Source organism: Neomonachus schauinslandi, chromosome 12 (genome assembly GCF_002201575.2).
Source record: "Neomonachus schauinslandi chromosome 12, ASM220157v2, whole genome shotgun sequence".
Classification (NCBI taxonomy): Eukaryota; Metazoa; Chordata; class Mammalia; order Carnivora; family Phocidae; genus Neomonachus; species Neomonachus schauinslandi.
Window position 1 is genome coordinate 103,220,933 of NC_058414.1, and position 11,591 is coordinate 103,232,523.

Sequence of the window (11,591 nt, forward strand, 5' to 3'; positions counted from 1 at the left end):
GGGGGGGGAGCCTCATTTTGGTCACGGAGGGCACAGTGCTCAGAGCCGGCAATACTGGAGTCCCCAATCCCTGCACTTCTTTCAGGAAAAAAGAAAACCCAAAGTCCTATTTAAGCCAGAAAAATAAAACCTGAAATCCCCCATTTTGCAGAACACACCCTCCCCTCTCACTCCCACCCCCATCTCACTCATATATAAGAATCACTCTAGAAAAAAGCAAGGGAGGGAGGGCTCTTGGCGGAGGATGAAGTGCCGGCCCTGGAGTGTCCTCTGTGAAGTTGAAGGTCTCCCTGGACCCCAGCCCAGCCGGGGAGGTGGGGGAGGCCAGGGCCAAGGCTTGGCCCTCAAAACAATGGGATGTCCCCAGCAGTCCAGGCAGGCCTCTGTGCACATGACTTTGGGGGGGGGCGCTCAGGGAGGGGAGCACCTTGAGAGCCACCTAGCTGGGCCTTGAAGAGGCTGAGCGATATCGGGGCTCAGCCTGTCGGGCCCCCAGGGGTTGATCCAAGCTCTGCCCCTGCCCCCCATCCTATGGTTGTGAAGAATCAATATTCTCAGGGGGACGCCCCCTCTGGGCAAGGTGGGAAAGCAGCACCCAGTTCTATCAAGGCCTGCTGGGGAAGGACGGTCTCCATTCGGCTGATAAAGGGCCAGACCCCTTGCCCAGGCTGTGAGAGTCTGTGTGTCTGTGCTCCCATTGAAGACGGACACGGAGGGGACACCCATCTTGTGCCAGCTCTGGGAGGTGCGGGCCTTGAGAAGCCACGGGGCCCTGGGGACACTCCAGACTTCCCGGCTCCCTCCCCCCTCCTTTTCCCTCCGGCGTCTCCCTTGCAGCCCGGGCACAGGAGAAAGGGGGCCCCAGCACTGGGTCATGACCCCATGCCCAAGGCCCAGGATGCTGCGTGGAGCACTGGGCCAGCTTGATGGAGCGCGCCCAGGACACGTGATTCCCGAAGGTGCAGGGATCCGGGCCCCGCCACTCCCCCGCGCACTGCTTGCGCCTCCGAGGCCAAGCCTGAGCTGCAGAGAGCGGCAGCCTGGGGGGAACCGGGCGCGGAGGGCTGCCTCCGGGCAGGGAGCAGGAAGGGCTCACTCCTTGGCCCTCACTCGGGACCACCAGGGGGTCCCCAGGCCTGCTGGCCTCCTCACCCCAGGATGCCCCTCCATCTCGCCGCCAGCCCAGGACACCCCAGAGCCTGCCAGGGGCCGCCTGCCCTAGGACGACGGCCTGTCCTCCAGAATGAAGTAAGCGTGGACCTTGATATAACCCCTGATGCCTTATTTCCCAGCATTTGCTCCCTGTTGTGGGTTGGGGGGAAAAATCTGGACAAAACTCAATTACAGTTTGCATTTATTGCCTAGAAGCAAGGGCGCCGGTGAGCCCCCCACTTCCCCTTCCGTTCATCCTGCCCCCTCCCCACTTCCCAGACACCAGACACTGCTGTCCTCCACCTCCAGACACCAGATGGCTCCCTCTCTTTGCCTTTCCCCCTCCAGACGATTCGGACCCCTCCCCACGCAGGTCAGAGGTTCCAAACCCTAGCCTCTGCCTGACCTGGCCAGACATCCCAGATACTCAGGATCCGTTTCTCATTCATCTGGGCTCTGCCCTTCTTTCTGGTGGTCATCTGCAACCATCCCTCCACTCCTCAGCCCACCTTTCTGTCCCTCCCTCCTTCCCTCCCCTCCCCCCTCCATCTGCCCAGCCCTCTACCCTCACCAGCATCCCTGCTGAGGACAGGTGGCTGCCTGTCTTCTGCCCCCACCCCCCAGGAGGCGCCTCCCGGGCCCGCCCCCCGCCTCCCCACCGGCCCCCGCCGCTAGATGGCCTCCTCACTCTGCCTTCAGTCTCTGGCTCAGCCAGTTTGGGGAATCCTGCAGACTAGACTGGGAGGCCCCTGGAAGGGGTCTAGCCAACTTGGCCCATCCCCCTCCTCACCGCCCCCCAGTGTCCGTGAGCCCCTCATTTCCCTCTCCGCGAGTCGGTACCCATAGGCCCTGCAGCTGGAGGTCAGGCCTCCCCAGGAAGCCCTCACCTGCCACCCTTCTCCCGGGCTCCCGCTACCTGGGGTAGGGCTATGATCTTAAATCTCCTCCTCTCGTACCCCTTGCCCTTTGATGTCCCTTCCCCATGGGACTTCTGCTCAGTCTCTCTCTATTGCATCTCACAGTTCCCGTTTCTGATGTTGTCCCATCTTTGGCCAACTGAATTTCTGTTGCTCCAGCCAGGGCCTCCCTCTGAGTTTTGGAGGCATGCAGCCTTCCAGCCCTGCTCTCCTAACCCCATGGCCCTTGCCCAGTCCCCAGACCTGGGAGATCTGAGTCTCCAGCTTCCTGGCCCAGGCAGGGCCCCACGGCTCCTGACTAGGGTCCGCACGCGGGGGGCACAGCAGCCCTCCTGTCTGTGCCGAGACCGCCCAGCAGGAGCCTGGACCCACGCTGGCCTCCCTTGGGGGCCCCATCACACAGTAGCGGCCGTGGTGGGAGCCGCGGGGAGGGAGGCCACCCACACCCGTAAGACCTGCACGAGGGGCCGGCCGGGCACCGGTTGCTGCGGGGCCTGGTGCCTACAGTGCGACGTTTCTCAGCAGAGTGGAGCGGGGCAGACAGAGGGCACTGCAAGGGGACAGGCTGGGCGCCCCCAGCCACGCTCCGCGCCGTGCCTGGGGTAGGACCTGGCGTCCCCCTGGCTTCAGTCAGTCTCTCGAGCAGGGGCGCAGAGGACGTCCCCGGGCCCCTTCCGTCCCTACAGCCTATGATCCCAGCCCCGTTCCCGGCCAGTTTCGCTCAGCAAGCTGCGGAGCACCAGCGTGCCCGCGATCTGCCCACCCCGAGGGGGACGTGCGTGCGCGCAGGAGTGGGGACCTTCCTGTGGACTTTCCTCCGTTGCACGAGCCCCTGGGCGGCGGTGAGCAGGCCCCTCCCCCAGGACTCACACAGCCCGCGTCGCACGTGCTCACACGGCACGCCCTGACATGGGGGCTTGTGCAGGAGGACGCCGACACCCCGGAGGGCCGCACAGCCAGCTGCTGAGACGGAAAGCCACGTGGCATCCAGAGAACGTGTGAAGGCAGGCGCACTCAGCCTGAAATGCGCTGCTTTCTGAGGTGTGATGTCCCCTCCCCAGACCATCCTCTACCCTGTGGGGTCCCTTACCTTCCTTCTGAGCAGTGGGTGCTTCTCCCTAGGTCTAAACGAGGCCTCAGGCATGAGCGGTCCTTCCGGTTTCAGAGTGGTTTCATGGCTACTACCCGGGAGCCCCAGCCCACCGGCGTGAGTGGGACCAGAGGTGCCCAGGAAGTCAGGGGTCCCTCACCGGCCTGGGACCGGTGGTTCTGATCCCAACTCTGGTGCACTCTCCCCTGTCCCAGAGCTATCTTGGACCCCTACCACGAGGCGGTCATTCCTTAGATCTCTGGACCTCGTTAAGACACCGATGCCCCTAAAAAAGTGAATCCAGTGAACTCTCGCTGCAAGCTAGGGTCACCTGGGGAAGCTTCCACAGCAAAAGATAAACCCAGCGCGCACTGGCTGGCCGCACCCTGCACCGTCCAGAGCTCCTGCTTTGCTGACTTCCCTGATGGGATTCCAGAAACCCCTGGAGGTGGGAGCCAAGGGAGGAGGCCTGGATGTGGAGGGTCCCCATCCTCGGGACACCCCGTCCTCCTGGAGTGCCTTCCATGTCTGTACCCCTCCTGTCCCCCTGTCCTGGCAACCCCTGGTGAGCAGCTACAGAGCTTCCCATGCCTGGGGCTGAAGAGTGGCTTGTAGGGAGTTTCTGATTCTTTCTAGAGAGCGGGTGTGGGGGATGGTGAGGGGTGAGTGTGTGTGAGTGTGCACGTGTGAGTGCAAGAGTGTGCACGTGAGAGTGTGCATGAGTGAGGGACGTGAGTGTGCACATGTGAGGGACAATGTGAGTGTGCACGTCCCAGTGTGCCCATGTGTGAGAGAGGACTTGAGTGTGCATGTGCAAGTGTGTACTGTATGCGTGTGTGAGTGTGCACATGTGTGAGAGATGGTGTGAGTGTGTGCATGCGTGAGAGAAGACGTGAGTGTGCAGGTGTTAGTGTGTGTGTGTGTGAGGGATGACGTGAGTGTGCATTGTGAGAGTGTGCATGTGAGTGTGCATGTGTGAGTCTCTGCATGTGTGAAGGACGACATGAGTGTGCAGATATGAGTGTGTGCACGTGTGAGGGATGACGTGAGTGTGCATTGTGAGAGTGTGCATGTGAGTGTGCATGCGTGAGTCTCTGCACGTGTGAGGGATGACATGAGTGTGCAGGTATGAGTGTGTGCACGTGTGAGGGATGACGTGAGTGTGCAGGTGTGAGACGGCGACTGCTGGGTCCTCGGAGAAGTGAGTGCACAGAACTGGGAGCCAGGAAGAGGGGCTGGCTGACTTCTCACCGGACAGCTTGGAGGCGGGTTTGGAGCAGGACCCCCAGCCTCACTGGGCCCTGCCTCGGGGTGGGGACTCTGGAAGAGAGGGTCCACGTCCCCCAGGGGCCCCTGTCCGGGGGCGACGACTGGAGGCTGTTTTCGCCTGCTGCCTGCTTTCACCTGTGTGGGGAGAGCCCCGGTCTCTGGCTCACTCTGCCGCTCTGAAGGGGGTGCGAGGTCCTTCTAGGCGGCGGCACAGTGCTTACGTCATCTGGGCAACTTCTGTCCAGGCACTTTCCTTAAAAAAAGAGAAAGGGATGAACTGCTGCCGTATGCAGGAGCACAGAGCAGTTCCTCCCGAGCTCAGCAGGCAGGGCTGCGGTGTTCGCCCTCGGCTCCACGGAGTGTCCGTCACGAAGACTCCTCCTGTGTCCCCAGCCGCCCACCTCCGTGCCCTCGCACTGAGCCAGTCACCTGAGACTCCTGAACTAAATGATGCCTTGGGTCCTCCAGCCCTCCTCCCCCCGACGGTCTTAGCCCCAGAAGAACCAGGGGAGCTCACCCAGCTGTCTCTTTATAGCGGGAAAACCGAGAGCCAAATCCACCTGCCCCAGCTCTGAGTGCTCCTTGTCCCCTCGGCGTGACCAGCTGGTGCCTCCAGCCCACGGTGGTGACGAGGCTCCACGGCAGGAGCTGCTGGGCTGCCCAGGGGCCTTTCAGCTCGGTTGGGCCTTGCTCTTGTGCCAGCCAAGCATGGATGTGGAGAGGCCTCTGGGGACCCTCTGGGCCAGCCCCTGAGACAGAGCAGGCAGCCTCACCCAGGGCAGACAGGGTGGCGGTACCCCATACCCGCCTCCCGAGCCCCAGCCCTTCTTTGCTGTCTTGAAGGGGGGCAATGACGCTTGCCCCCACTGTGCACAAGTCCGGAGCCAGAATCGGGAGGCGGGGCGGGCAGGGGCAGCTGTGTCGGGAGGGCGTGGGGAGAAGGACACACTGAGGACACACTGAGGATGTGCACGCACATCTGGACTTCGCCACCTTAGTGCGCCGCCAGAACCTTACTCTTTCTTGTGCTTCTCACATAACGCTAAGATCTGGGAGGTGTTTAGTGAGATTGCTGGTGGCACGTCCTCGTTTCCTGCTCCGCGGTTGGGGCATGGATTTCCCGAGGGGGACAGAAGCCTCATTACAGCGGGCGCAGTGCGGGGCGCTGCGGGGGTTGTGTCCGTGCAGACCACGAAGTCGCAGTGCAGCGGGGAGACTGCGGAACGCTTGCTCGGACAAAGGAGCAGGGCTTTCTGCGGGACGAGCGCGAACGTTCAGCCATGGAAGGCAGCACGGGAGTCTGGCTCCCACTCCGTGTGTCTGAGCACCTCACCCAACGAGCTGCCCTTGGTGAGAAGTTAAATCTTCCATGTACCTTCAGGTAGGAGTACTATTTGTTTATTCAGGGTGTATTTTAATTGTCCCTGGATGAAATCCAGTTAATCAATGCAAACAACCCTCGGAAGCAGGTGCCGCTGGGCAGGTGGGGAGCCCGAGGCACAGGGAAGCGCATCTCCTGCCCGAAATCACACATCTGACCCATGGCAGGGCCTTGAGTCGAACACGGATGGTCTGGCCCGAGAGCTCGCCCCGGGAACGTCTTCACTGGTGGTACCATTCCTGACGTTTCTCCGTCGTGCTCCGTGTTGTTCTGTTTGGTGGCAGGCAGCCCCATCCTTGAGGACACAACGTGGGGGCCGTGGCCTGCACACCTGGAAGGACTGGATGACCTGGGAGGGGTGATGCACTGCTCAGGGCCAAACCTTTGGGAGGGGCAGGAAGCAGCTGTCCCGAGGCCGGGCAGATGGATGTGAGGGCAGGACTGGCTTCTTTCGTCCTGCTCTGAACCTCAGCTCCAGGGGCAGCTCAAGCTGGGACAGCTTGGTCCCACTGGATGGCAGGACTGTAAACCAGAAGGCTGGTTTACAGATGAGAAAGTGGAGGCTCGAAGTGGAGACCTCAGCCCCTACTTGCAAGGCCACTGGGGGTAATGGACATCAGGTTCTTGGGCTGTAGTAAGCGATGCACAACTCTGGGGAGGTACTGCTTCGCTACAAATCTCCCGTGAGTCCATTCCTCCACCAGGCGCTTGCAGAAGGTGTGACAGAAAAGCATCAGAGGGTGGCCCTGCCCTGGAGGCATGCACAGCGTCCAGCACACAGGTACAGCAGGTGACCACGCCCCAGGTCACCGAGCAGTGAGTGGTCAGCAGGGACCATGCTGGTCTCCATCTCCAAGCTCCAAGTTTGCACTTCCGAGTTCTGCAAGGCTGTGTTTCTAAGCTAACTGTGGTATCAGCCCCCACACCGTGGACATACATAGACTTGGGTTTCAGGTTAGGGGTGCTCAAGGACACAGTTTTTATGAATCCTCGAATTACTGATTTCTTAGTTTACTGTGGAACGGAGGACAGTGCAGCTTGAAAGAAACCTTTCAACAAGAACAGTCCTTCCCTGGCTGGTCTCCGAGTGAGAAGTGTCTGTTTTAGGACTTGGGGACCTGCACAGCAGAAGCCTGGAGGGGGTCACTGCTGCTCAGAGGTGACAGAGATTTTTAGACGAGGTCCCCTAGATTGTCACTCAGTATTCTTTGCATCACGTGACAGTGCGTGAGTCTCCAGGGCCTTGGATGAGGTCTCCACTGGGAGCGCGCACCCCCAGCCTTTCACATGCTGCCTGTCTCCGAATGAAGAACACGGGTGGGCAGGTACCCTGACCGTCGCTGCAGACGTGCTGCTCCTTCATTTTCTCACGCTAGGTCGCTGCTTTTGCTGACTTCAGTTTTATTTTGCAAACAGGTGATTGTCTCCAACAGCCTTTGTGATATGCACAGCAGGGAGACAACATGATTTCTCCAAAGCTGAGTCCAGCCTCGGGTCTTCGGTCCTCCGGGGGCAGTGTCCTCTCCTCTCAGAGGACGGATCGACTGCAAGTCTCACTGACGGCTCGACGCCTCTGGGCCTTCGAGTGTGTTTGCTTTAGCGCCATTGTGCTTTCTCTCTGGGGTTAGATTCCTGCTCAGCCTGTGCGCAATTTCCGGCACACCGAGCCTTCAAATGCAGAGATGTGCTCTCAGTCTGGAGGCTGGGGTGTGACATCGAGGTGACATCGAGTGTGGGCAGGGCCAACTCCGTCTGCAGGATCCAGCTCTTCGGCGCTAGCGGCTGCGCTCTCTCTTCTCCCTGTGTGTGCGCTCCCGCCTCTCGCTGGAAGGACACTGGTCCGATCGGGGTAAGGGCCGGGGGGACCTCCCCTCACATCTGCAGAGACCCCAATTCCAAATACGGTCCCGAGGGTGAGGATGTGGACATGCGTTTGGGGGCCACAGTTCGATCCAGCCGGCGTGGGTGGTGCGCTCGTTCTTCGGGAGGAGGGCGCGCTCCCGGCAGCCCCACAGGGGAACCCCGTGGTCGGGACAACCCGGGGCAGAGCTGGGCTCCGGCTGGGTGGGAGGTGGCTGTGTGGGCCCTGCAGCGTCGCTCCTGTTGCTGCGTTGTGGGGCACATGTCTGAGGAAGCGGGGTCAGATTTACTGGTATCTTGGTGCCAAGAGAGCGCTCAACCCCGAGTCCACGGTAGTACGACAGTGGCCTCCCCTGCGGCCTCGTTGGAGGCCACGGCAGCCCTGCATGGGGGTGGGGCGCAGAACCCGTTTCTGCTGAGAACATCTGAACAGGGCTTTCGTGTTTCGCGCTGAGCCCTCGGAGATGCAGCACACCCCCGACCCATGAGCGGGGCGCCTCCAAGCTCCTTCCGCACCCACCAGCTTTGCACTGTGTCGTGAGCAACTGGGCTTTGTCAGCATGTATCTTGTGCGTCCATCAGCAAGATGTCCTAAGGTATCAAGAAAGCCTGACAGGTGATTTCTGGGGTCTGGGAGTGCTCAAACATGTTTCCATAGAAATTAGTGATAAATTAGTCCTTAGTTTTATACCGTTTCGGCTGAGGACGGGTTTCATGGGAACGCTCTACTTTTGGATAGCGGGGGGACCCTACATTTGTCAGTGGAAAGACATGTCTTCTCAATCAGCCAGCTAGACTGCTGGTGAGCCGTGTGGCGCACCTTAGTGCTTGCTCCTTGAAAAGTGACCCAACTGGGGGCGCCTGGGTGGCTCGGTCGTTAAGCGTCTGCCTTCGGCTCAGGTCATGGTCCCAGGACCCTGGGATCGAGCCCCGCATTGGGCTCCCTGCTCCACGGGAAGCCTGCTTCTCCCTCTCCCACTCCCCCTGCTTGTGTTCCCTCTCTCTCTCTTTCTGACAAGTTAATAAATAAAATCTTAGAAAAAAAAGTAACCCAACTGAATGAAGGCAGCACACTGCAACAGAAGTCTCAAATATCGAGTTCAGGTCTTGGTGGTGTCTCGCTAGGAGCAGGCGCAGGGCCTCCGAGCGCGGCTGTGGGCTGTCATTTCAACAGAGCTCGTTTCGGGAGCTGGTGGGTGGGCGCCAGCTCTGGATCCTCCTTGATGCCCACCCTTTGTGTGGCCTTGGGGAAACCTTTGAACTTCCCGGAACGTGTTTCCACACGTGTGAGAGGGACAGACGTTCTGCTGGCCCTGCGGTCGGTGTCGCGGGGGTTGGGTGACAGGCGCGGGCTGCCGATGTAGCAGCACCCGGGGCCCCGCGTGTGCTCACGCCTACCAAAGCGGTTTCCTCTGTAGCCTGACCCAAGTTGCTGCTAGATGCTTCTTTGGGACTTGCCACTTTCACTGGCACAAATGTACTTCATAAGGCCCAAGGCAATTGGGTGTAAAATAATTACACTGTTTTTAAGCCGAGGGGGTCTGAAGTGGGTCCCTTCTTTCGTCTGACAAGAAGGACATTCAATCAAACTGAGTTAATTTAAATAACCTCACTTCCCTTGGCGGCTCCATCCCCTGGCCTCTTTCAAACAGCAAAAGGGAGAAGCGCGGTGCAGTCCATCACGTGGGGACCCCTAACGGGACCCCTTACTCTTAAAGACAACTTCTCACGCTGCTTTGTTTGGCCTGGAAACTCCCCACTGCTACGGCCCGGCTCTGCACGCGGAGGGATGTCTGCAGCAGCCCACGACGGCCTAGAGGGTCGCATCACACGACGCGTGTTCAGAGTGCACTGCATCCTGGCAGGAACGCGCTGAGCTAGAGGCAGAGCACAGGCCAATACCTCCATCTGACAAGCAAGGAAATTGAGGTCGAAGGAGCGATTAGGTGACCCTGCCCAGAATTGCTCGGGTGAGTCTCCGACTCTGAGCCCATTGTTCTCGCCGTGCTCCCCCTTCCAGCTCAGGAGAGGCGTGTGTTTGCACACGGTCACTTTGGACTGGACTCTTTTGACCTTCAAGCGTCAGCTGCAGGAGTGTTTTGGGGGCCAGGCCTTGCACCGCGCTCAAAACAGTTTCCTCTTCCGTGTGAAGAACATTCCTTTGGTTTCTGCTCTGACTCATCCCCACGGGCTCTGGGATGTTCCTGCCGGCACTTCATCCACGGAGGAGGGAGACTCCTAATTGGTGTCTTCCCCTGAGAGTGCTCAATGCTGTTTGTTTCCACGGCCGGCCGGGGAGGCAGGGGAGGCCCGGAGGAGGCTGGGCGGGGTGGGGGGCGGGATGCCAAGAGAAACCCAAAGGTATGAGACCAAGTCAAACTCAACACTTCTCCTCCAGGCCTTTTCAGTGTGAGGATGGCTTACCCCAAAGTACACAAACCAACAGACTGAATCCCAGCTCTGTGTTTGAGCAGCGCCCACACAAAGCCTGCCCTCCGGAGTCCTCCCTCTGGCCCCGTCCCGCCATGGTAACCGCTGAATTCACTGGGCCATGGGAGCAGGCCAAGTATGTGCTCGATTGTCCTGGATTCTCTTGTTTCTTTCCGTCAGCGGATGGATTTGGATGTTGTGTACGTGTGTTCTTTCTTAGCCTGATGTATTTATGCCCTAGTTTCGTTGTGCTTTGTTTGGTGGAGGAGGGATGGGGTGGGAGGCAGCGGTGTGGCCGGGAGACATTTTGTATCAGATTGGTCAAGAAAGCTCATCTTCAGTTCTTAAAATGCCACCACCGAAAGGCTGGTAGAGCCAACCCTCTCCAAGACGCACGCGTCAATGGACTTGGAAGCAGTTGTAAACCTGCCTGCCTATGTGATCACATGGCATTTCGACTCCGCCATGGGCGAGGAAGCTGGTGTCGAGGCTCCGGCTTCAGTAGGCGATCGTTGTGTGCAGGAGGCAGGAACGTGTGCACTTGGACGCATCCGATGAGGCGTGGCAATGGCTCTGAACTGCTTAGTCACACACCACTTCCCACCAATTTACTGTGTGTTTACATGAGGACTGTATTTTTACAATCCCCTGTTAAAAGAGCACGTGACTGATTCCCGTGTGGGAGAGCTATGGCAGGTACAGCATAATTTCATCTGATGGAAGGAGGAGACCAAGTGTAGAACCTTCCAGGGGCGAGCCGGGGGGGCCCCGGGTGACCGCATCGACCCGCACCCAGGGCGGCCCTTGGGTCCCAACGGTCTCCGTGCCCGCCTAACGTCAGGGGGCTCTGTCCCTGTAACAAGTACTGCAGCTATGCCCAAATCCGCTGTATTGTGACAACTAATCCATCGGCCACCTTTCTTTGTAGAAATAATCAATTCTAATCAGTAATTGCTTTTGGGCAATAGTTCAATTCTGCTGTCACCTCCTGGCTTCTAGCACCGTAACATCATCTGAGCAGCTCCGAGGCAATCCTACATTTCACGATGCTGGTACTCAAGGCCAGTTCGTCCCCGCTAGGTTAACGGGCAGTGTGTGCGGCCACCCCCCAGGAGAGAAATGTGCGTAAGCATCTGCATCTCCCGCGTGTCAAACACGTGAGTCTGTGCAACGGACCATCTTTCTCGGGCCACGCAGACACACCTGGGATTGCTGAAGTGATTTTCCTGGGGAAGGTTTTATAAGGCCTTATGGTCAGCATGGGAGGAAGGGGTGAACGAGAAAAGCTGGCTTTAGGTGGGAGGCAAACCCAGAGCCCTGTGCAGAGGGCTCGCAGACTGGGGCCTGCGTCTCCACAGCTGAGCCGGGCAGGTGGGAAGAAAGCCGTGGCAAGCAGGCGGGGGTGTAAGGGACAAGTCCCAGGACCGCCGTCCCTCTGTGCTCGCCACACTGTCGCCTTTGCCACCTTGTCCCCCTGGGGCCGGGCCCCTCT